Genomic DNA, 26,728 nt, shown 5'->3' with positions numbered 1-26,728 from the left:
GGGCTTTTTCTGGTTTGGATCACGTAGTAATGTGGTACCACAGTGAAACAGTCAATAAAAACTGGTTCCGATTAGTGTTTTAGAGGATAACGCTGGTTATGTCTGGGTTAGTTCTGGTATTTGCAATCATCTTGCTCATACTTTCGCTTTTTTCGCATACTTGTTGGCCAGATGCTGGGTTTTTTCTGGTTTGGACCACGTAGTCATGAGGTACCTCACTGAAACAGTCAATTAAACCCGGTTTCGATTAATATTTTAGAGGATATTGCCAGTTATATCTCGGTTAGGTCTGGGATTTGCCCTCATCTGGCTCGTACTTCCGCATTTTTCGCATACTTGTTGGCCAGATCCTGGGCTTTTTCTGGTTTGGATCACGTAGTAATGTGGTACCACAGTGAAACAGTCAATAAAAACTGGTTCCGATTAGTGTTTTAGAGGATAACGCTGGTTATGTCTCGGTTAGTTCTGGTATTTGCAATCATCTTGCTCATACTTTCGTTTTTTTCGCATACTTGTTGGCCAGATGCTGGGTTTTTTCTGGTTTGGACCACGTAGTAATGAGGTACCTCACTGAAACGGTCAATAAAAGCTGGTTCCGATTAGTGTTTTAGAGGATAACGCCGGTTATATCTCGGTTAGGTCTCGGATTTGCCCTCATCTGGCTCGTACCTTCGCATTTTTCCCATACTTGTTGGCCAGATCCTGGCCTTTTTCTGGCTTGGACCAAGTAGTAATATGGGACCACACTGAAACAGTCAATTAAACCTGGTTGCGATTAATATTTTAGAGGATAACGCCGTTTATGTCTCGGTTAGGTCTGGGATTTGCCCTCATCTGGCTCGTACTTTCGCATTTTTCGCATACTTGTTGGCCAGATCCTGGGTTTTTTCTGGTTTGGATTCCGTAGTAATGAGGTGCCACACCGAAACAGTCAATTAAACCTGGTTGCGATTAATATTTTAGAGGATAACGCCGGTTATGTCTCGGTTAGGGCAGAGATTTGCCCTCATCTGGCTCGTACTTTCGCATTTCTCGCATACTTGTTGGCCAGATGCTGGGTTTTTTCTGGTTTGGATCACGTAATAATGACGTTCCACACCGAAACAGTCAATTAAACCTGGTTTCTATTAATATTTTAGAGGATAGTGCCGGTTATATCTCGGTTAGGTCTGGGATTTGCCCTCATCTGGCGCGTACTTTCGCATTTTTCGCATACTTGAATGGCCAGATCCTGTGTTCTTCTATTGTTAGGATCACGTAGTAATGTGGTACCACACTGAAACAGTCAATAAAAGCTGGTTCCGAATAGTATTTTAGAGGATAACGCTGGTTATGTCTGGGTTAGTAATGGTATTTGCAATCATCTGGCTCATACTTTCGCGTTTTTCGCATATATGTTGGCCAGATCCTGGGTTTTTTCTGGTTAGGATCCCGTAGTAATGAGGTTCCACACCGAAACAGTCAATTAAACCTGGTTGCGATTAATATTTTAGAGGATAACGCCGGTTATGTCTCGGTTAGGTCTGGCATTTGCCCTCATCTGGCTCGTACATTCGCATTTTTCGCATACTTGTTGGCCAGATCCTGGGTTTCTTCTGGTTTGGATAACGTAGTAATGTGGGACCGCACTGAAACAGTCAATTAAACCTGGTTTCGATTAATATTTTAGAGGATTACTCCGGTTATTTCTCGGTTAGGTCTGGGATTTGCCATCATCTGTCACGTACTTCCGCAATTTTCGCATACCTATTGGCAAGTTCCTGGCCTTTTTCAGGTTTGTATCACGTAGTAATGCGGTACTACACCGAAACTGTCAATTAAATCTGGTTGCGATTAATATTCTAGAGGATAACGCTGGTTATGTCTCGGTTAGGTCTGGGATTTGCCCTCATCTGATCCGTACTTTCGCATTTTTCGCATACTTGTTGGCCAGATCCTGGCCTTTTTCTGGGATGGACCAAGTAGTAATGTGGGACCACACTGAAACAGTCAATTAAACCTGGTTGCGATTAATATTTTAGAGGATAACGCCGGTTATGTCTCGGTTAGGTCTGGGATTTGTCCTTATCTGGCTCGAACTTTCGCATTTTTCGCATACTTGTTGACCAGATCCTGGGTTTTTCCTGGTTTGTATCCCGTAATAATGGCATACCTCACCGAAACAGTCAATTAAACCCGGTTTCGATTTATATTTTAGAGGATATTGCCGGTTATATCTCGGTTAGGTCTGGGATTTGCCCTCATCTGGCCCGTACTTTCGCATTTTTCGCATACTTGAATGGCCAGATCCTGAGTTTTTCTATTGTTAGGATCACGTAGTAATGTGGTACCACACTGAAACAGTCAATTAAACCTGGTTGCGACTAAAATTTTAGAGGATAACGCAGGTTATGTCTCGGTTAGTTCTAGTATTTGCAATCATCTGGCTCATACTTGTTCGCAAGATCCTGGGCTTTTTCTGGTTTGTGTCACGTAGTAATGCGGTACCACAACGAATCAGTCAATTAAACCTGGTTGCGATTAATATTTTAGAGGATAACGCGGGTTATGTCTCGGTTAGGTCTGGGTTTTGCCCTCATCTGGCTCGTACTTTCGCATTTTTCGCATACTTGTTGGCCAGATCCTGGGCTTTTTCTGGTTTGTATCACGCAGTAATGTGGTACCACACTGAAACAGTCAATAGAAGCTGGTTCCGAATAGTATTTTAGAGGATAACGCCGGTTATATCTCGGTTAGGTCTGGGATTTGCCCTCATCTGGCTCGTACCTTCGCATTTTTCGCGTACTTGCTGGCCAGATCCTGGCCTTTTTCTGGCTCGGACCACGTAGTAATGTGGTACCACACCGAACAGGGTATTAATCCCGGTTGCGATTAATATTTTAGAGGATAAAGCCGGTTATGTCTCGGTTAGGGCTGGGATTTGCCCTCATCTGGCTCGTACTTTCGCATTTCTCGCATACTTGTTGGCCAGATCCTGGGCTTTTTCTGTTTTGGATCACGTAGTAATGTGGTATCACACTGAAACAGTCAATAAAAGCTGGACCCGAATAGTATTTTAGAGGATAACGCTGGCTATATCTGGGTTAGTTCTGGTATTTGCAATCATCTGGCTCATACTTTCGCGTTTTTCGCATATTTGTTGGCCAGATCCTGGGTTTTTTCTGGTTAGGATCCCGTAGTAACGAGGTTCCACACCGAAACAGTCAATTAAACCTGTTTGCGATTAATATTTTAGAGGATAACGCCGGTTATGTCTCGGTTAGGTCTGGGATTTGCCCTCATCCGGCTCGTACTTTCGCATTTTTCGCATACTTGCTGGCCAGATCCTGGGCTTCTTCTGGTTTGGATCACGTAGTAATGTGGGACCACACTGAAACAGTCAATTAAACCTGGTTTCGATTAATATTTTAGAGGATAACTCCGGTTATTTCTCGGTTAGGTCTGGGATTTGCCCTCATCTGTCTCGTACTTCCGCAATTTTCGCATACTTATTGGCAAGTTCCTGGCCTTTCTCTGGTTTGTATCACGTAGTAATGCGGTACTACACCGAAACAGTCAATTAAACCTGGTGGCAATTAATATTTTAGAGGATAACGCTGGTTATGTCTCGGTTAGGTCTGGGATTTGCCCTCACCTGGCCCGTAGTTTCGCATTTTTGCATTCTTGTTGGCCAGATCCTGGGCTTTTTCTGTTTTGGATCACGTAGTAATGTGGTACCACACTGAAACAGTCAATAAAAGCTGGACCCGAATAGTATTTTAGAGGATAACGCTGGCTATATCTGGGTTAGTTCTGGTATTTGCAATCATCTGGTTCATACTTTCGCGTTTTTCGCATATTTGTTGGCAAGATCCTGGGTTTTTTCTGGTTTGGATCCCGTAGTAATGAGGTTCCACACCGAAACAGTCAATTAAACCTGGTTGCGACTTAAATTTTACAGGATAACGCAGGTTATATCTCGGTTAGTTCTGGGATTTGCCCTCATCTGGCCCGTACTTTCGCGTTTCTCGCATACTTGTTCGCAAGATCCTGGGCTTTTTCTGGTTTGGATCACGTAGTAATGTGGTACCACAGTGAAACAGTCAATAAAAACTGGTTCCGATTAGTGTTTTAGAGGATAACGCTGGTTATGTCTGGGTTAGTTCTGGTATTTGCAATCATCTTGCTCATACTTTCGCTTTTTTCGCATACTTGTTGGCCAGATGCTGGGTTTTTTCTGGTTTGGACCACGTAGTAATGAGGTACCTCACTGAAACGGTCAATAAAAGCTGGTTCCGATTAGTGTTTTAGAGGATAACGCCGGTTATATCTCGGTTAGGTCTCGGATTTGCCCTCATCTGGCTCGTACCTTCGCATTTTTCCCATACTTGTTGGCCAGATCCTGGCCTTTTTCTGGCTTGGACCAAGTAGTTATGTGGGACCACACTGAAACAGTCAATTAAACCTGGTTGCGATTAATATTTTAGAGGATAACGCCGTTTATGTCTCGGTTAGGTCTGGGATTTGCCCTCATCTGGCTCGTACTTTCGCATTTTTCGCATACTTGTTGGCCAGATCCTGGCCTTTTTCTGGTTTGTATCACGTAGTTATGAGGTACCTCACTGAAACAGTCAATAAAAGCTGGTTCCGAATAGTATTTTAGAGGATAACTCTGGTTATGTCTGGGTTCGTTCTGGTATTTGCAATCATCTTGCTCATACTTTCGCTTTTTTCGCATACTTGTTGGCCAGATGCTCGGTTTTTTCTGGTTTGGACCACGTAGTAATGAGGTACCTCACTGAAACAGTCAATAAAAGCTGGTTCCGATTAGTGTTTTAGAGGATAACGCCGGTTATATCTCGGTTAGGTCTGGGATTTGCACTCATCTGGTTCGTACCTTCGCATTTTTCGCATACTTGTTGGCCAGATCCTGGCCTTTTTCTGGTTTGTATCACGTAGTAATGTGGTACCACACTGAAACAGTCAATAGAAGCTGGTTCCGAATAGTATTTTAGAGGATAACGCTGGCTATGTCTGGGTTAGTTCTGGTATTTGCAATCATCTGGCTCATACTTTCGCGTTTTTCGCATATTTGTTGGCCAGATCCTGGGTTTTTTCTGGTTTGGATCCCGTAGTAATGAGGTTCCACACCTGAACAGTCAATTGAACCAGTTTGCGATTAATATTTTAGAGGATTACGCCGGTTATGTCTCGGTTAGGTCTGGGATTTGCCCTCATCTGGCTCGTACTTTCGCATTTTTCGCATACTTGTTGGCCAGATCCTGGCCTTTTTCTGGTTTGTATCACGTAGTAATGAGGTACCTCACTGAAACAGTCAATAGAAGCCGGTTCCGAATAGTATTCTAGAGGATAACGCTGGCTATGTCTGGGTTAGTTCTGGTATTTGCAATCATCTTGCTCATACTTTCGCTTTTTTCGCATATATGTTGGCCAGATCCTGGGTTTTTTCTGGTTAGGATCCCGTAGTAATGAGGTTCCACACCGAAACAGTCAATTAAACCTGGTTGCGATTAATATTTTAGAGGATTACTCCGGTTATTTCTCGGTTAGGTCTGGGATTTGCCCTCATCTGTCACGTACTTCCGCAATTTTCGCATACTTATTGGCAAGATCCTGGCCTTTTTCAGGTTTGTATCACGTAGTAATGCGGTACTACACCGAAACTGTCAATTAAATCTGGTTGCGATTAATATTCTAGAGGATAACGCTGGTTATGTCTCGGTTAGGTCGGGGATTTGCCCTCATCTGATCCGTACTTTCGCATTTTTCGCATATTTGTTGGCCAGATCCTGGCCTTTTTCTGGGTTGGACCAAGTAGTAATGTGGGACCACACTGAAACAGTCAATTAAACCTGGTTGCGATTAATATTTTAGAGGATAACGCTGGTTATGTCTCGGTTAGGTCTGGGATTTGTCCTCATCTGGCTCGAACTTTCGCATTTTTCGCATACTTGTTGACCAGATCCTGGGTTTTTCCTGGTTTGTATCCCGTAATAATGGCATACCTCACCGAAACAGTCAATTAAACCCGGATTCGATTAATATTTTAGAGGATATTGCCGGTTATATCCCGGTTAGGTCTGGGATTTGCCCTCATCTGGCCCGTACTTTCGCATTTTTCGCATACTTGAATGGCCAGATCCTGTGTTTTTCTATTGTTAGGATCACGTAGTAATGTGGTACCACACTGAAACAGTCAATTAAACCTGGTTGCGACTAAAATTTTAGAGGATAACGCAGGTTATGTCTCGGTTAGTTCTGGTATTTGCAATCATCTGGCTCATACTTGTTTTCAAGATCCTGGGCTTTTTCTGGTTTGTGTCACGTAGTAATGCGCTACCACAACGAATCAGTCAATTAAACCTGGTTGCGATTAATATTTTAGAGGATAACGCGGGTTATGTCTCGGTTAGGTCTGGGTTTTGCCGTCATCTGGCCCGTACTTTCGCATTTTTCGCATACTTGTTGGCCATATCCTGGGCTTTTTCTGGTTTGTATCACGCAGTAATGTGGTACCACACTGAAACAGTCAATAGAAGCTGGTTCCGAATAGTATTTTAGAGGATAACGCCGGTTATATCTCGGTTATGTCTGGGATTTGCCCTCATCTGGCTCGTACCTTCGCATTTTTCGCGTACTTGTTGGCCAGATCCTGGCCTTTTTCTGGCTCGGACCACGTAGTAATGTGGTACCACACCGAGCAGGGTATTAATCCCGGTTGCGATTAATATTTTAGAGGATAAAGCCGGTTATGTCTCGGTTAGGGCTGGGATTTGCCCTCATCTGGCTCGTACTTTCGCATTTCTCGCATATTTGTTGGCCAGATCCTGGGTTTTTTCTGGTTAGGATCCCGTAGTAACGAGGTTCCACACCGAAACAGTCAATTAAACCTGGTTGCGATTAATATTTTAGAGGATAACGCCGGTTATGTCTCGGTTAGGTCTGGGATTTGCCCTCATCCGGCTCGTACTTTCGCATTTTCCGCATACTTGCTGGCCAGATCCTGGGCTTCTTCTGCTTTGGATCACGTAGTAATGTGGGACCACACTGAAACAGTCAATTAAACCTGGTTTCGATTAATATTTTAGAGGATATCTCCGGTTATTTCTCGGTTAGGTCTGGGATTTGCCCTCATCTGTCCCGTACTTCCGCAATTTTCGCATACTTATTGGCAAGTTCCTGGCCTTTCTCTGGTTTGTATCACGTAGTAATGCGGTACTACACCGAAACAGTCAATTAAACCTGGTGGCGATTAATATTTTAGAGGATAACGCTGGTTATGTCTCGGTTAGGTCTGGGATTTGCCCTCACCTGACCCGTAGTTTCGCATTTTTGCATTCTTGTTGGCCAGATCCTAGGCTTATTGCTGATTTGGATCACGTAGTAATGCGGTACCACACTGAAACAGTCAACAGAAGCTGGTTCCGAATAGTATTTTAGAGGATAACGCTGGCTATGTCTGGGTTAGTTCTGGTATTTGCAATGATCTGGCCCATACTTTCGCGTTTTTCGCATATTTATTGGCCAGATCCTGGGTTTTTTCTGGTTAGGATCCCGTAGTAATGACGTTCCACACCGAAACAGCCAATTAAACCTGGTTTCGATTAATATGTTAGAGGTTAACGCCGGTTATATCTCGGTTAGATCCGGGATTTGCCCTCATCTGGCTCGTAACTGCGCATTTTTCGCATACTTGTTGGCCATATCCTGGCCTTATTCTGGTTTGTATCACGTAGTAATGTGGTACCACACTGAAACAGTCAATAGAAGCTGGTTCCGAGTAGAATTTTAGAGGATAACGCTGGCTATGTCTGGGTTAGTTCTGGTATTTGCAATCATCAGGTTCATACTTTCGCGTTTTTCGCATATTTGTTGGCAAGATCCTGGGTTTTTTCTGGTTTGGATCCCGTAGTAATGAGGTTCCACACCGAAACAGTCAATTAAACCTGGTTGCGATTAATATTTTAGAGGATAACGCCGGTTATGTCTCGGTTAGGTCTGGGATTTGCCCTCATCTGGCTCGTACTTTCGCATTTTTCGCATACTTGTTGGCCAGATCCTGGGCTTTTTCTGGTTTGTATCACGTAGTAATGTGGTACCACACTGAACCAGTCAATAGAAGCTAGTTCCGAATAGTATTTTAGAGGATCACGCTGGTTATGTCTCGGTTAGGTCTGGGATTTGCCCTCATCTGGCCCGTACTTTCGCATTTTTCGCATACTTGTTGGCCAGATCCTGGGCTTTTTCTGGTTTGGATCACGCAGTAATGTGGTACCACACTGAAACAGTCAATAAAAGCTGGTTCCGATTAGTGTTTTAGAGGATAACGCTGGTTATGTCTGGGTTAGTTCTGGTATTTGCAATCATCTTGCTCATACTTTCGCTTTTTTCGCCCACTTGTTGGCCAGATGCTGGGTTTTTTCTGGTTTGGACCACGTAGTAATGAGGTACCTCACTGAAACGGTCAATAAAAGCTGGTTCCGATTAGTGTTTTAGAGGATAACGCTGGTTATGTCTGGGTTAGTTCTGGTATTCGCAATCATCTGGCTCATACTTTCGCGTTTTTCGCATATTTGTTGGCCAGATCCTGGGTTTTTTCTGGTTAGGATCCCGTAGTAACGAGGTTCCACACCGGAAGAGTCAATTGAACCTGGTTGCGATTAATATTTTAGGGGATAACGCCGGTTATGTCTCGGTTAGGTCTGGGATTTGCCCTCATCTGGCTCGTACTTTCGCAATTTTCGCTTACTTATTGGCAAGATCCTGGCCTTTTTCTGGTTTGTATCACGTAGTAATGCGGTACTACACCGAAGCAGTCAATTAAACCTGGTTGCGATTAATATTTTAGAGGATAACGCTGGTTATGTCTCGGTTAGGTCTGGGATTTGCCCTCACCTGGCCCGTAGTTTCGCATTTTTGCATTCTTGTTGGCCAGATCCTAGGCTTTTTGCTGATTTGGATCACGTAGTAATGTGGTACCACACTGAAACAGTCAATAGAAGCTGGTTCCGAATAGTATTTTAGAGGATAACGCTGGCTATGTCTGGGTTAGTTCTGGTATTTGCAATCATCTGGCCCATACTTTCGCGTTTTTCGCATATTTGTTGGCCAGATGCTGGGTTTTTTCTGTTTTGGATCCCGTAATAATGACGTTCCACACCGAAACAGCCAATTAAACCTGGTTTCGATTAATATGTTAGAGGATAACGCCGGTTATATCTTGGTTAGATCCGGGATTTGCCCTCATCTGGCTCGTACCTGCGCATTTTTCGCATACTTGATGGCCATATCCTGGCCTTATTCTGGTTTGTATCACGTAGTAATGTGGTACCACACTGAAACAGTCAATTAAACCTGGTTGCGATTAATATTTTAGAGGATAACGCCGGTTATGTCTTGGTTAGGTCTGGGATGTGCCCTCATCTGGCTCGTACTTTCGCATTTTCGCATACTTGTTGGCCAGATCCTGGGCTTTTTCTGGTTTGTATCACGTAGTAATGTGGTACCACACTGAAACAGTCAATTAAACCTGGTTGCGATTAATATTTTAGAGGATAACGCCGGTTATGTCTTGGTTAGGTCTGGGATGTGCCCTCATCTGGCTCGTACTTTCGCATTTTCGCATACTTGTTGGCCAGATCCTGGGCTTTTTCTGGTTTGTATCACGTAGTAATGTGGTACCACACTGAAACAGTCAATAGAAGCTAGTTCCGAATAGTATTTTAGAGGACAACGCTGGTTATGTCTCGGTTAGGTCTGGGATTGGCCCTCATCTGGCCCGTACTTTCGCATTTTTCGCATACTTGTTGGCCAGATCCTGGGTTTTTTCTGGTTTGGACCACGTAGTAATGAGGTACCTCACTGAAACGGTCAATAAAAGCTGGTTCCGATTAGTGTTTTAGAGGATAACGCTGGTTATGTCTGGGTTAGTTCTGGTATTCGCAATCATCTGGCTCATACTTTCGCTTTTTTCGCATACTTGTTTGCCAGATGCTGGGTTTTTTCTGGTTTGGATTCCGTAGTAATGATGTTCCACACCTGAACAGTCAATTAAACCTGGTTGCGATTAATACTTTAGAGGATAACGCCGGTTTTGTCTCGGTTAGGTCTGGGATTTGCCCTCATCTGGTTCGTACTTTCGCATTTCTCGCATACTTGTTGGCCAGATCCTGGCCTTTTTCTGGTTTGTATCACGTAGTAATGTGGTACTACACTGAAACAGTCAATAGAAGCTGGTTCCGAATAGTATTTTAGAGGATAACGCTGGCTATGTCTGGGTTAGTTCTGGTATTTGCAATCATCTTGCTCATACTTTCGCTTTTTTCGCATACTTGTTGGCCAGATGCTGGGTTTTTTCTGGTTTGGATCACGTAATAATTACGTTCCACACCGAAACAGTCAATTAAACCTAGTTTCGATTAATATTTTAGAGGATATTGCCGGTTATATCTCGGTTAGGTCTGGGATTTGCCCTCATCTGGCTCGTACCTTCGCATTTCTCGCATACTTGTTGGCCAGATCCTGGCCTTGTTCTGGCTTGGACCAAGTAGTAATGTGGGACCACACTGAAACAGTCAATTAAACCTGGTTGCGATTAATATTTTAGAGGATAACGCTGGTTATGTCTCGGTTAGGTCTGGGATTTGCCCTCATCTGGCCCGTACTTTCGCATTTTTCGCATACTTGAATGGCCAGATCCTGTGTTTTTCTATTGTTAGGATCACGTAGTAATGTGGTACTACACTGAAACAGTCAATTAAACCTGGTTTCTATTAATATTTTAGAGGATAACGCCGGTTTTGTCTCGGGAAGGTCTGGGATTTGCCCTCATCTGGCTCGTACTTTCGCATTTCTCGCATACTTGTTGGCCAGATCCTGGGTTTTTTCTGGTTTGGACCACGTAGTAATGAGGTACCTCACTGAAACGGTCAATAAAAGCTGGTTCCGATTAGTGTTTTAGAGGATAACGCTGGTTATGTCTGGGTTAGTTCTGGTATTCGCAATCATCTGGCTCATTCTTTCGCTTTTTTCGCATACTTGTTTGCCAGATGCTGGGTTTTTTCTGGTTAGGATCCCGTAGTAATGCGGTACTACACCGAAACAGTCAATTAAACCTGGTTGCGATTAATATTTTAGAGGATAACGCTGGTTATGTCTCGGTTAGGTCTGGGATTTGCCCTCACCTGGCCCGTAGTTTCGCATTTTTGCATTCTTGTTGGCCAGATCCTAGGCTTCTTGCTGATTTGGATCACGTAGTAATGTGGTACCACACTGAAACAGTCAATAGAAGCTAGTTCCGAATAGTATTTTAGAGGACAACGCTGGTTATGTCTCGGTTAGGTCTGGGATTGGCCCTCATCTGGCCCGTACTTTCGCATTTTTCGCATACTTGTTGGCCAGGTCCTAGGCTTTTTGCTGATTTGGATCGCGTAGTAATGTGGTACCACACTGAAACAGTCAATAGAATCTGGTTCCGAATAGTATTTTAGAGGATAACGCTGGCTATGTCTGGGTTAGTTCTGGTATTTGCAATCATCTGGCCCATACTTTCGCGTTTTTCGCATATTTATTGGCCAGATCCTGGGTTTTTTCTGGTTAGGATCCCGTAGTAATGAGGTTCCACACCGAAACAGTCAATTAAACCTGGTTGCGATTAATATTTTAGAGGATAACGCCGGTTATGTCTCGGTTAGGTCTGGGATTTGCCCTCATCTGGCCCGTACTTTCGCATTTTTGCACTCTTGTTGGCCAGATCCTAGGCTTTTTGCTGATTTGGATCACGTAGTTATGTGGTACCACACTGAAACAGTCAATAGAAGCTGGTTCCGAATAGTATTTTAGAGGATAACGCTGGCTATGTCTGGGTTAGTTCTGGTATTTGCAATCATCTGGCTCATACTTTCGCGTTTTTCGCATATTTGTTGGGAAGATCCTGGGTCTTTTCTGGTTTGGATCCCGTAGTAATGAGGTTCCACACCGAAACAGTCAATTAAACCTGGTTGCGATTAATATGTTAGAGGATAACGCCGGTTATATCTAGGTTAGATCCGGGATTTGCCCTCATCTGGCTCGTACTTTCGCATTTTTCGCATACTTGTTGGCCAGATCCTGGGCTTTTTCTGGTTTGTATCACGTAGTAATGTGGTACCACACTGAAACAGTCAATAGAAGCTAGTTCCGAATAGTATTTTAGAGGACAACGCTGGTTATGTCTCGGTTAGGTCTGGGATTGGCCCTCATCTGGCCCGTACTTTCGCATTTTTCGCATACTTGTTGGCCAGATCCTGGGCTTTTTCTGGTTTGGATCACGTAGTAATGTGGTACCACACTGAAACAGTCAATAGAAGCTAGTTCCGAATAGTATTTTAGAGGACAACGCTGGTTATGTCTCGGTTAGGTCTGGGATTGGCCCTCATCTGGCCCGTACTTTCGCATTTTTCGCATACTTGTTGGCCAGATCCTGGGTTTTTTCTGGTTTGGACCACGTAGTAATGAGGTACCTCACTGAAACGGTCAATAAAAGCTGGTTCCGATTAGTGTTTTAGAGGATAACGCTGGTTATGTCTGGGTTAGTTCTGGTATTCGCAATCATCTGGCTCATACTTTCGCTTTTTTCGCATACTTGTTTGCCAGATGCTGGGTTTTTTCTGGTTTGGATCCCGTAGTAATGAGGTTCCACACCTGAACAGTCAATTAAACCTGGTTGCGATTAATATTTTAGAGGATAACGCCGGTTTTGTCTCGGTTAGGTCTGGGATTTGCCCTCATCTGGTTCGTACTTTCGCATTTCTCGCATACTTGTTGGCAAGATCCTGGCCTTTTTCTGGTTTGTATCACGTAGTAATGCGGTACTACACCGAAACAGTCAATTAAACCTGGTTGCGATTAATATTTTAGAGGATAACGCTGGTTATGTCTCGGTTAGGTCTGGGATTTGCCCTCATCTGGCCCGTACTTTCGCATTTTTGCACTCTTGTTGGCCAGATCCTAGGCTTTTTGCTGATTTGGATCACGTAGTTATGTGGTACCACACTGAAACAGTCAATAGAAGCTGGTTCCGAATAGTATTTTAGAGGATAACGCTGGCTATGTCTGGGTTAGTTCTGGTATTTGCAATCATCTGGCTCATACTTTCGCGTTTTTCGCATATTTGTTGGGAAGATCCTGGGTCTTTTCTGGTTTGGATCCCGTAGTAATGAGGTTCCACACCGAAACAGTCAATTAAACCTGGTTGCGATTAATATGTTAGAGGATAACGCCGGTTATATCTAGGTTAGATCCGGGATTTGCCCTCATCTGGCTCGTACTTTCGCATTTTTCGCATACTTGTTGGCCAGATCCTGGGCTTTTTCTGGTTTGTATCACGTAGTAATGTGGTACCACACTGAAACAGTCAATAGAAGCTAGTTCCGAATAGTATTTTAGAGGACAACGCTGGTTATGTCTCGGTTAGGTCTGGGATTGGCCCTCATCTGGCCCGTACTTTCGCATTTTTCGCATACTTGTTGGCCAGATCCTGGGCTTTTTCTGGTTTGGATCACGTAGTAATGTGGTACCACACTGAAACAGTCAATAGAAGCTAGTTCCGAATAGTATTTTAGAGGACAACGCTGGTTATGTCTCGGTTAGGTCTGGGATTGGCCCTCATCTGGCCCGTACTTTCGCATTTTTCGCATACTTGTTGGCCAGATCCTGGGTTTTTTCTGGTTTGGACCACGTAGTAATGAGGTACCTCACTGAAACGGTCAATAAAAGCTGGTTCCGATTAGTGTTTTAGAGGATAACGCTGGTTATGTCTGGGTTAGTTCTGGTATTCGCAATCATCTGGCTCATACTTTCGCTTTTTTCGCATACTTGTTTGCCAGATGCTGGGTTTTTTCTGGTTTGGATCCCGTAGTAATGAGGTTCCACACCTGAACAGTCAATTAAACCTGGTTGCGATTAATATTTTAGAGGATAACGCCGGTTTTGTCTCGGTTAGGTCTGGGATTTGCCCTCATCTGGTTCGTACTTTCGCATTTCTCGCATACTTGTTGGCAAGATCCTGGCCTTTTTCTGGTTTGTATCACGTAGTAATGCGGTACTACACCGAAACAGTCAATTAAACCTGGTTGCGATTAATATTTTAGAGGATAACGCTGGTTATGTCTCGGTTAGGTCTGGGATTTGCCCTCACCTGGCCCGTAGTTTCGCATTTTTGCATTCTTGTTGGCCAGATCCTAGGCTTTTTGCTGATTTGGATCGCGTAGTGATGTGGTACCACACTGAAACAGTCAATAGAATCTGGTTCCGAATAGTATTTTAGAGGATAACGCTGGCTATGTCTGGGTTAGTTCTGGTATTTGCAATCATCTGGCTCATACTTTCGCGTTTTTCGCATATTTATTGGCCAGATCCTGGGTTTTTTCTGGTTAGGATCCCGTAGTAATGAGGTTCCACACCGAAACAGTCAATTAAACCTGGTTGCGATTAATATTTTAGAGGATAACGCCGGTTATGTCTCGGTTAGGTCTGGGATTTGCCCTCATCTGGCCCGTACTTTCGCATTTTTGCATTCTTGTTGGCCAGATCCTAGGCTTTTTGCTGATTTGGATCACGTAGTTATGTGGTACCACACTGAAACAGTCAATAGAAGCTAGTTCCGAATAGTATTTTAGAGGACAACGCTGGTTATGTCTCGGTTAGGTCTGGGATTGGCCCTCATCTGGCCCGTACTTTCGCATTTTTCGCATACTTGTTGGCCAGATCCTGGGCTTTTTCTGGTTTGGATCACGTAGTAATGTGGTACCACACTGAAACAGTCAATAGAAGCTAGTTCCGAATAGTATTTTAGAGGACAGCGCTGGTTATGTCTCGGTTAGGTCTGGGATTGTCCATCATCTGGCCCGTACTTTCGCATTTTTCGCATACTTGTTGGCCAGATCCTAGGCTTTTTCTGGTTTGGACCACGTAGTAATGAGGTACCTCACTGAAACGGTCAATAAAAGCTGGTTCCGATTAGTGTTTTAGAGGATAACGCTGGTTATGTCTGGGTTAGTTCTGATATTCGCAATCATCTGGCTCATTCTTTCGCTTTTTTCGCATACTTGTTTGCCAGATGCTGGGTTTTTTCTGGTTAGGATCCCGTAGTAATGCGGTACTACACCGAAACAGTCAATTAAACCTGGTTGCGATTAATATTTTAGAGGATAACGCTGGTTATGTCTCGGTTAGGTCTGGGATTTGCCCTCACCTGGCCCGTAGTTTCGCATTTTTGCATTCTTGTTGGCACGATCCTAGGCTTTTTGCTGATTTGGATCACGTAGTTATGTGGTACCACACTGAAACAGTCAATAGAAGCTGGTTCCGGATAGTATTTTAGAGGATAAGGCTAGCTATGTCTGGGTTAGTTCTGGTATTTGCAATCATCTGGCCCATACTTTCGCGTTTTTCGCATATTTATTGGCCAGATCCTGGGTTTTTTCTGGTTAGGATCCCGTAGTAATGAGGTTCCACACCGAAGCAGTCAATTAATCCTGGTTGCGATTAATATTTTAGAGGATAACTCCGGTTATATCTCGGTTAGGTCTGGGATTTGCCCTCATCTGGCCCGTACTTTCGCATTTTTGCATTCTTGTTGGCCATATCCTGGCCTTATTCTGGTTTGTATCACGTAGTAATGTGGTACCACACTGAAACAGTCAATAGAAGCTGGTTCCGAATAGTATTTTAGAGGATAACGCTGGCTATGTCTGGGTTAGTTCTGGTATTTGCAATCATCTGGCTCATACTTTCGCGTTTTTCGCATATTTGTTGGGAAGATCCTGGGTTTTTTCTGGTTTGGATCCCGTAGCAATGAGGTTCCACACCGAAACAGTCAATTAAACCTGGTTGCGATTAATATTTTAGAGGATAACGCCGGTTATGTCTTGGTTAGGTCTGGGATTTGCCCTCATCTGGCTCGTACTTTCGCATTTTTCGCATACTTGTTGGCCAGATCCTGGGCTTTTTCTGGTTTGTATCACGTAGTAATGTGGTACCACACTGAAACAGTCAATAGGATCTAGTTCCGAATAGTATTTTAGAGGACAACGCTGGTTATGTCTCGGTTAGGTCTGGGATTGGCCCTCATCTGGCCCGTACTTTCGCATTTTTCGCATACTTGTTGGCCAGATCCTGGGCTCTTTCTGGTTTGGATCACGTAGTAATGTGGTACCACACTGAAACAGTCAATAGAAGCTAGTTCCGTATAGTATTTTAGAGGACAACGCTGGTTATGTCTCGGTTAGGTCTGGGATTGGCCCTCATCTGGCCCGTACTTTCGCATTTTTCGCATACTTGTTGGCCAGATCCTGGGTTTTTTCTGGTTTGGACCACGTAGTAATGAGGTACCTCACTGAAACGGTCAATAAAAGCTGGTTCCGATTAGTGTTTTAGAGGATAACGCTGGTTATGTCTGGGTTAGTTCTGGTATTCGCAATCATCTGGCTCATACTTTCGCTTTTTTCGCATACTTGTTTGCCAGATGCTGGGTTTTTTCTGGTTTGGATCCCGTAGTAATGAGGTTCCACACCTGAACAGTCAATTAAACCTGGTTGCGATTAATATTTTAGAGGATAACGCCGGCTTTGTCTCGGTTAGGTCTGGGATTTGCCCTCATCTGGTTCGTACTTTCGCATTTCTCGCATACTTGTTGGCCAGATTCTGGCCTTTTTCTGGTTTGTATCACGTAGTAATGTGTAACTACACTGAGACAGTCAATAGAAGCTGGTTCCGATTAGTGTTTTAGAGGATAACGCTGGTTATGTCTGGGTTAGTTCTGGTATTTGCAATCATCTGGCTCGTACTTTCGCATTTCTCGCATACTTGTTGGCCAGATGCTGGGTTTTTTCTGGTTTGGATCACGTAATAATGACGTTCCACACCGAAACAGTCAATTAAACCTAGTTTCGATTAATATTTTAGAGGATATTGCCGGTTATATCTCGGTTAGGTCTGGGACTTGCCCTCATCTGGCTCGTACCGTCGCATTTCTCGCATACTTGTTGGCCAGATCCTCGCCTTTTTCTGGTTTGTATCACGTACTAATGTGGTACTACACTGAAACAGTCAATAGAAGCTGGTTCCGATTAGTGTTTTAGAGGATAACGCTGGTTATGTCTCGGTTAGTTCTGGGATTTGCCCTCATCTGGCTCGTACTTTCGCATTTTTCGCATACTTGAATGGCCAGATCCTGTGTTTTTCTATTGTTAGGATCACGTAGTAATGTGGTACTACACTGAAACAGTCAATTAAACCTGGTTGCGATTAAAATTTTAGAGGATAACGCAGGTTATGTCTCGGTTAGTTCTGGTATTTGCAATCATCTGGCTCGTACCTTCGCATTTTTCGCGGACTTGTTGGCCAGATTCTGGGCTTTTTCTGGTTTGGATCACGTAGTAATGTGGTACCACACTAAAACAGTCAATAAAAGCTGGACCCGAATAGTATTTTAGAGGACAACGCTGGCTATTCCCGCGTTAGTTCTGGTATTTGCAATCATCTGGCTCATACTTTCGCGTTTTTCGCATATTTGTTGGCCAGATCCTGGGTTTTTTTCTGTTTAGGATCCCGTAGTAACGAGGTTCCACACCGAAACAGTCAATTGAACCCGGTTGCGATTAATATTTTAGAGGATAACGCCGGTTATGTCTCGGTTAGGTCTGGGATTTGCCCTCATCTGGCTCGTACTTTCGCAATTTTCGCATACTTATTGGCAAGATTCTGGCCTTTTTCTGGTTTGTATCACGTAGTAATGCGGTACTACACCGAAACAGTCAATTAAACCTGGTTGCGATTAATATTTTAGAGGATAACGCTGGTTATGTCTCGGTTAGGTCTGGGATTTGCCCTCACCTGGCCCGTAGTTTCGCATTTTTGCATTCTTGTTGGCCAGATCCTAGGCTTTTTGCTGATTTGGATCGCGTAGTAATGTGGTACCACACTAAAACAGTCAATAGAAGCTGGTTCCGAATAGTATTTTAGAGGATAACGCTGGCTATGTCTGGGTTAGTTCTGGTATTTGGAATCATCTGGCCCATACTCTCGCGTTTTTCGCATATTTATTGGCCAGATGCTGGGTTTTTTCTGGTTAGGATCCCGTAGTAATACGGTACTACACCGAAACAGTCAATTAAACCTGGTTGCGATTAATATTTTAGAGGATAACGCTGGTTATGTCTCGTTTAGGTCTGGGATTTGCCCTCACCTGGCCCGTAGTTTCGCATTTTTGCATTCTTGTTGGCCAGATCCTAGGCTTTTGCTGATTTGGATCACGTAGTAATGTGGTACCACACTGAAACAGTCAATAGGAGCTGGTTCCGAATAGTATTTTAGAGGATAACGCTGGCTATGTCTGGGTTAGTTCTGGTATTTGCAATCATCTGGCCCATACTTTCGCGTTTTTCGCATATTTATTGGCCAGATCCTGGGTTTTTTCTGGTTAGGATCCCGTAGTAATGAGGTTCCACACCGAAACAGTCAATTAAACCTGGTTGCGATTAATATTTTAGAGGATAACGCCGGTTATGTCTCGGTTAGGTCTGGGATTTGCCCTCATCTGGCCCGTACTTTCGCATTTTTGCATTCTTGTTGGCCAGATCCTAGGCTTTTTGCTGATTTGGATCACGTAGTTATGTGGTACCACACTGAAACAGTCAATAGAAGCTGGTTCCGAATAGTATTTTAGAGGATAACGCTGGCTATGTCTGGGTTAGTTCTGGTATTTGCAATCATCTGGCCCATACTTTCGCGTTTTTCGCATATTTGTTGGCCAGATGCTGGGTTTTTTCTGGTTTGGATCCCGTAATAATGACGTTCCACACCGAAACAGCCAATTAAACCTGGTTTCGATTAATATGTTAGAGGATAACGCCGGTTATATCTAGGTTAGATCCGGGATTTGCCCTCATCTGGCTCGTACTTTCGCATTTTTCGCATACTTGTTGGCCAGATCCTGGGCTTTTTCTGGTTTGTATCACGTAGTAATGTGGTACCACACTGAAACAGTCAATAGAAGCTAGTTCCGAATAGTATTTTAGAGGACAACGCTGGTTATGTCTCGGTTAGGTCTGGGATTGGCCCTCATCTGGCCCGTACTTTCGCATTTTTCGCATACTTGTTGGCCAGATCCTGGGCTTTTTCTGGTTTGGATCACGTAGTAATGTGGTACCACACTGAAACAGTCAATAGAAGCTAGTTCCGAATAGTATTTTAGAGGACAACGCTGGTTATGTCTCGGTTAGGTCTGGGATTGGCCCTCATCTGGCCCGTACTTTCGCATTTTTCGCATACTTGTTGGCCAGATCCTGGGTTTTTTCTGGTTTGGACCACGTAGTAATGAGGTACCTCACTGAAACGGTCAATAAAAGCTGGTTCCGATTAGTGTTTTAGAGGATAACGCTGGTTATGTCTGGGTTAGTTCTGGTATTCGCAATCATCTGGCTCATACTTTCGCTTTTTTCGCATACTTGTTTGCCAGATGCTGGGTTTTTTCTGGTTTGGATCCCGTAGTAATGAGGTTCCACACCTGAACAGTCAATTAAACCTGGTTGCGATTAATATTTTAGAGGATAACGCCGGTTTTGTCTCGGTTAGGTCTGGGATTTGCCCTCATCTGGTTCGTACTTTCGCATTTCTCGCATACTTGTTGGCAAGATCCTGGCCTTTTTCTGGTTTGTATCACGTAGTAATGCGGTACTACACCGAAACAGTCAATTAAACCTGGTTGCGATTAATATTTTAGAGGATAACGCTGGTTATGTCTCGGTTAGGTCTGGGATTTGCCCTCACCTGGCCCGTAGTTTCGCATTTTTGCATTCTTGTTGGCCAGATCCTAGGGTTTTTGCTGATTTGGATCGCGTAGTAATGTGGTACCACACTGAAACAGTCAATAGAATCTGGTTCCGAATAGTATTTTAGAGGATAACGCTGGCTATGTCTGGGTTAGTTCTGGTATTTGCAATCATCTGGCTCATACTTTCGCGTTTTTCGCATATTTATTGGCCAGATCCTGGGTTTTTTCTGGTTAGGATCCCGTAGTAATGAGGTTCCACACCGAAACAGTCAATTAAACCTGGTTGCGATTAATATTTTAGAGGATAACGCCGGTTATGTCTCGGTTAGGTCTGGGATTTGCCCTCATCTGGCCCGTACTTTCGCATTTTTGCATTCTTGTTGGCCAGATCCTAGGCTTTTTGCTGATTTGGATCACGTAGTTATGTGGTACCACACTGAAACAGTCAATAGAAGCTAGTTCCGAATAGTATTTTAGAGGACAACGCTGGTTATGTCTCGGTTAGGTCTGGGATTGGCCCTCATCTGGCCCGTACTTTCGCATTTTTCGCATACTTGTTGGCCAGATCCTGGGCTTTTTCTGGTTTGGATCACGTAGTAATGTGGTACCACACTGAAACAGTCAATAGAAGCTAGTTCCGAATAGTATTTTAGAGGACAGCGCTGGTTATGTCTCGGTTAGGTCTGGGATTGTCCATCATCTGGCCCGTACTTTCGCATTTTTCGCATACTTGTTGGCCAGATCCTAGGCTTTTTCTGGTTTGGACCACGTAGTAATGAGGTACCTCACTGAAACGGTCAATAAAAGCTGGTTCCGATTAGTGTTTTAGAGGATAACGCTGGTTATGTCTGGGTTAGTTCTGATATTCGCAATCATCTGGCTCATTCTTTCGCTTTTTTCGCATACTTGTTTGCCAGATGCTGGGTTTTTTCTGGTTAGGATCCCGTAGTAATGCGGTACTACACCGAAACAGTCAATTAAACCTGGTTGCGATTAATATTTTAGAGGATAACGCTGGTTATGTCTCGGTTAGGTCTGGGATTTGCCCTCACCTGGCCCGTAGTTTCGCATTTTTGCATTCTTGTTGGCACGATCCTAGGCTTTTTGCTGATTTGGATCACGTAGTTATGTGGTACCACACTGAAACAGTCAATAGAAGCTGGTTCCGGATAGTATTTTAGAGGATAAGGCTAGCTATGTCTGGGTTAGTTCTGGTATTTGCAATCATCTGGCCCATACTTTCGCGTTTTTCGCATATTTATTGGCCAGATCCTGGGTTTTTTCTGGTTAGGATCCCGTAGTAATGAGGTTCCACACCGAAGCAGTCAATTAATCCTGGTTGCGATTAATATTTTAGAGGATAACTCCGGTTATATCTCGGTTAGGTCTGGGATTTGCCCTCATCTGGCCCGTAGTTTCGCATTTTTGCATTCTTGTTGGCCATATCCTGGCCTTATTCTGGTTTGTATCACGTAGTAATGTGGTACCACACTGAAACAGTCAATAGAAGCTGGTTCCGAATAGTATTTTAGAGGATAACGCTGGCTATGTCTGGGTTAGTTCTGGTATTTGCAATCATCTGGCTCATACTTTCGCGTTTTTCGCATATTTGTTGGGAAGATCCTGGGTTTTTTCTGGTTTGGATCCCGTAGCAATGAGGTTCCACACCGAAACAGTCAATTAAACCTGGTTGCGATTAATATTTTAGAGGATAACGCCGGTTATGTCTTGGTTAGGTCTGGGATTTGCCCTCATCTGGCTCGTACTTTCGCATTTTTCGCATACTTGTTGGCCAGATCCTGGGCTTTTTCTGGTTTGTATCACGTAGTAATGTGGTACCACACTGAAACAGTCAATAGGATCTAGTTCCGAATAGTATTTTAGAGGACAACGCTGGTTATGTCTCGGTTAGGTCTGGGATTGGCCCTCATCTGGCCCGTACTTTCGCATTTTTCGCATACTTGTTGGCCAGATCCTGGGCTCTTTCTGGTTTGGATCACGTAGTAATGTGGTACCACACTGAAACAGTCAATAGAAGCTAGTTCCGTATAGTATTTTAGAGGACAACGCTGGTTATGTCTCGGTTAGGTCTGGGATTGGCCCTCATCTGGCCCGTACTTTCGCATTTTTCGCATACTTGTTGGCCAGATCCTGGGTTTTTTCTGGTTTGGACCACGTAGTAATGAGGTACCTCACTGAAACGGTCAATAAAAGCTGGTTCCGATTAGTGTTTTAGAGGATAACGCTGGTTATGTCTGGGTTAGTTCTGGTATTCGCAATCATCTGGCTCATACTTTCGCTTTTTTCGCATACTTGTTTGCCAGATGCTGGGTTTTTTCTGGTTTGGATCCCGTAGTAATGAGGTTCCACACCTGAACAGTCAATTAAACCTGGTTGCGATTAATATTTTAGAGGATAACGCCGGCTTTGTCTCGGTTAGGTCTGGGATTTGCCCTCATCTGGTTCGTACTTTCGCATTTCTCGCATACTTGTTGGCCAGATTCTGGCCTTTTTCTGGTTTGTATCACGTAGTAATGTGGTACTACACTGAGACAGTCAATAGAAGCTGGTTCCGATTAGTGTTTTAGAGGATAACGCTGGTTATGTCTGGGTTAGTTCTGGTATTTGCAATCATCTGGCTCGTACTTTCGCATTTCTCGCATACTTGTTGGCCAGATGCTGGGTTTTTTCTGGTTTGGATCACGTAATAATGACGTTCCACACCGAAACAGTCAATTAAACCTAGTTTCGATTAATATTTTAGAGGATATTGCCGGTTATATCTCGGTTAGGTCTGGGACTTGCCCTCATCTGGCTCGTACCGTCGCATTTCTCGCATACTTGTTGGCCAGATCCTCGCCTTTTTCTGGTTTGTATCACGTACTAATGTGGTACTACACTGAAACAGTCAATAGAAGCTGGTTCCGATTAGTGTTTTAGAGGATAACGCTGGTTATGTCTCGGTTAGTTCTGGGATTTGCCCTCATCTGGCTCGTACTTTCGCGTTTTTCGCATATTTATTGGCCAGATCCTGGGTTTTTTCTGGTTAGGATCCCGTAGTAATGAGGTTCCACACCGAAACAGTCAATTAAACCTGGTTGCGATTAATATTTTAGAGGATAACGCCGGTTATGTCTCGGTTAGGTCTGGGATTTGCCCTCATCTGGCCCGTACTTTCGCATTTTTGCATTCTTGTTGGCCAGATCCTAGGCTTTTTGCTGATTTGGATCACGTAGTTATGTGGTACCACACTGAAACAGTCAATAGAAGCTGGTTCCGAATAGTATTTTAGAGGATAACGCTGGCTATGTCTGGGTTAGTTCTGGTATTTGCAATCATCTGGCCCATACTTTCGCGTTTTTCGCATATTTGATGGCCAGATGCTGGGTTTTTTCTGGTTTGGATCCCGTAATAATGACGTTCCACACCGAAACAGCCAATTAAACCTGGTTTCGATTAATATGTTAGAGGATAACGCCGGTTATATCTCGGTTAGATCCGGGATTTGCCCTCATCTGGCTCGTACCTGCGCATTTTTCGCATACTTGTTGGCCATATCCTGGCCTTATTCTGGTTTGTATCACGTAGTAATGTGGTACCACACTGAAACAGTCAATAGAAGCTGGTTCCGAATAGTATTTTAGAGGATAACGCTGGATATGTCTGGCTTAGTTCTGGTATTTGCAATCAACTGGCTCATACTTTCGCGTTTTTCGCATATTTGTTGGCAAGATCCTGGGTTTTTTCTGGTTTGGATCCCGTAGTAATGAGGTTCCACACCGAAACAGTCAATTAAACCTGGTTGCGATTAATATTTTAGAGGATAACGCCGGTTATGTCTTGGTTAGGTCTGGGATTTGCCCTCATCTGGTTCGTACTTTCGCATTTTTCACATACTTGTTGGCCAGATCCTGGGCTTTTTCTGGTTTGTATCACGTAGTAATGTGGTACCACACTGAAACAGTCAATAGAAGCTAGTTCCGAATAGTATTTTAGAGGACAACGCTGGTTATGTCTCGGTTAGGTCTGGGATTGGCCCTCATCTGGCCCGTACTTTCGCATTTTTCGCATACTTGTTGGCCAGATCCTGGGCTTTTTCTGGTTTGGATCACGTAGTAATGTGGTACCACACTGAAACAGTCAATGGAAGCTAGTTCCGAATAGTATTTTAGAGGACAACGCTGGTTATGTCACGGTTAGGTCTGGGATTGGCCCTCATCTGGCCTGTACTTTCGCATTTTTCGCATACTTGTTGGCCAGATCCTGGGTTTTTTCTGGTTTGGACCACGTAGTAATGAGGTACCACACTGAAACAGTCAATGGAAGCTAGTTCCGAATAGTATTTTAGAGGACAACGCTGGTTATGTCTCGGTTAGGTCTGGGATTGGCCCTCATCTGGCCCGTACTTTCGCATTTTTCGCATACTTGTTGGCCAGATCCTGGGTTTTTTCTGGTTTGGACCACGTAGTAATGAGGTACCTCACTGAAACGGTCAATAAAAGCTGGTTCCGAATAGTATTTTAGAGGATAACGCTGGCTATGTCTGGGTTAGTTCTGGTATTTGCAATCATCTGGCCCATACTTTCGCGTTTTTCGAATATTTATTGGCCAGATCCTGGGTTTTTTCTGGTTAGGATCCCGTAGTAATGAGGCTCCACACCGAAACAGTCAATTAAACCTGGTTGCGATTAATATTTTAGAGGATAACGCCGGTTATGTCTCGGTTAGGTCTGGGATTTGCCCTCATCTGGCCCGTACTTTCGCATTTTTGCATTCTTGTTGGCCAGATCCTAGGCTTTTTGCTGATTTGGATCACGTAGTTATGTGGTACCACACTGAAACAGTCAATAGAAGCTGGTTCCGAATAGTATTTTAGAGGATAACGCTGGCTATGTCTGGGTTAGTTCTGGTATTTGCAATCATCTGGCCCATACTTTCGCGTTTTTCGCATATTTGTTGGCAAGATCCTGGGTTTTTTCTGGTTTGGATCCCGTAGTAATGAGGTTCCACACCGAAACAGTCAATTAAACCTGGTTGCGATTAATATTTTAGAGGATAACGCCGGTTATGTCTTGGTTAGGTCTGGGATTTGCCCTCATCTGGTTCGTACTTTCGCATTTTTCGCATACTTGTTGGCCAGATCCTGGGCTTTTTCTGGTTTGTATCACGTAGTAATGTGGTACCACACTGAAACTGTCAATAGAAGCTAGTTCCGAATAGTATTTTAAAGGACAACGCTGGTTATGTCTCGGTGAGGTCTGGGATTGGCCCTCATCTGGCCCGTACTTTCGCATTTTTCGCATACTTGTTGGCCAGATCCTGGGCTTTTTCTGGTTTGGATCACGTAGTAATGTGGTACCACACTGAAACAGTCAATTAAACCTGGTTGCGATTAATATTTTAGAGGATAACGCTGGTTATGTCTCGGTTAGGTCTGGGATTTGCCCTCACCTGGCCCGTAGTTTCGCATTTTTGCATTCTTGTTGGCCAGATCCTAGGCTTTTTGCTGATTTGGATCACGTAGTAATGTGGTACCACACTGAAACAGTCAATAGAAGCTGGTTCCGAATAGTATTTTAGAGGATTACGCTGGCTATGTCTGGGTTAGTTCTGGTATTTGCAATCATCTGGCCCATACTTTCGCGTTTTTCGCATATTTATTGGCCAGATCCTGGGTTTTTTCTGGTTAGGATCCCGTAGTAATGCGGTACTACACCGAAACAGTCAATTAAACCTGGTTGCGATTAATATTTTAGAGGATAACGCTGGTTATGTCTCGGTTAGGTCTGGGATTTGCCCTCACCTGGCCCGTAGTTTCGCATTTTTGCATTCTTGTTGGCACGATCCTAGGCTTTTTGCTGATTTGGATCACGTAGTTATGTGGTACCACACTGAAACAGTCAATAGAAGCTGGTTCCGGATAGTATTTTAGAGGATAAGGCTAGCTATGTCTGGGTTAGTTCTGGTATTTGCAATCATCTGGCCCATACTTTCGCGTTTTTCGCATATTTATTGGCCAGATCCTGGGTTTTTTCTGGTTAGGATCCCGTAGTAATGAGGTTCCACACCGAAGCAGTCAATTAATCCTGGTTGCGATTAATATTTTAGAGGATAACTCCGGTTATATCTCGGTTAGGTCTGGGATTTGCCCTCATCTGGCCCGTACTTTCGCATTTTTGCATTCTTGTTGGCCATATCCTGGCCTTATTCTGGTTTGTATCACGTAGTAATGTGGTACCACACTGAAACAGTCAATAGAAGCTGGTTCCGAATAGTATTTTAGAGGATAACGCTGGCTATGTCTGGGTTAGTTCTGGTATTTGCAATCATCTGGCTCATACTTTCGCGTTTTTCGCATATTTGTTGGGAAGATCCTGGGTTTTTTCTGGTTTGGATCCCGTAGCAATGAGGTTCCACACCGAAACAGTCAATTAAACCTGGTTGCGATTAATATTTTAGAGGATAACGCCGGTTATGTCTTGGTTAGGTCTGGGATTTGCCCTCATCTGGCTCGTACTTTCGCATTTTTCGCATACTTGTTGGCCAGATCCTGGGCTTTTTCTGGTTTGTATCACGTAGTAATGTGGTACCACACTGAAACAGTCAATAGGATCTAGTTCCGAATAGTATTTTAGAGGACAACGCTGGTTATGTCTCGGTTAGGTCTGGGATTGGCCCTCATCTGGCCCGTACTTTCGCATTTTTCGCATACATGTTGGCCAGATCCTGGGCTCTTTCTGGTTTGGATCACGTAGTAATGTGGTACCACACTGAAACAGTCAATAGAAGCTAGTTCCGTATAGTATTTTAGAGGACAACGCTGGTTATGTCTCGGTTAGGTCTGGGATTGGCCCTCATCTGGCCCGTACTTTCGCATTTTTCGCATACTTGTTGGCCAGATCCTGGGTTTTTTCT

This window comes from Colletes latitarsis, unplaced genomic scaffold, assembly GCF_051014445.1.
Source record: "Colletes latitarsis isolate SP2378_abdomen unplaced genomic scaffold, iyColLati1 scaffold0006, whole genome shotgun sequence".
NCBI classification, from domain to species: domain Eukaryota; kingdom Metazoa; phylum Arthropoda; class Insecta; order Hymenoptera; family Colletidae; genus Colletes; species Colletes latitarsis.
The sequence above is the reverse complement of the archived record's forward strand: the minus strand, read 5'-3'. Positions refer to the sequence as shown.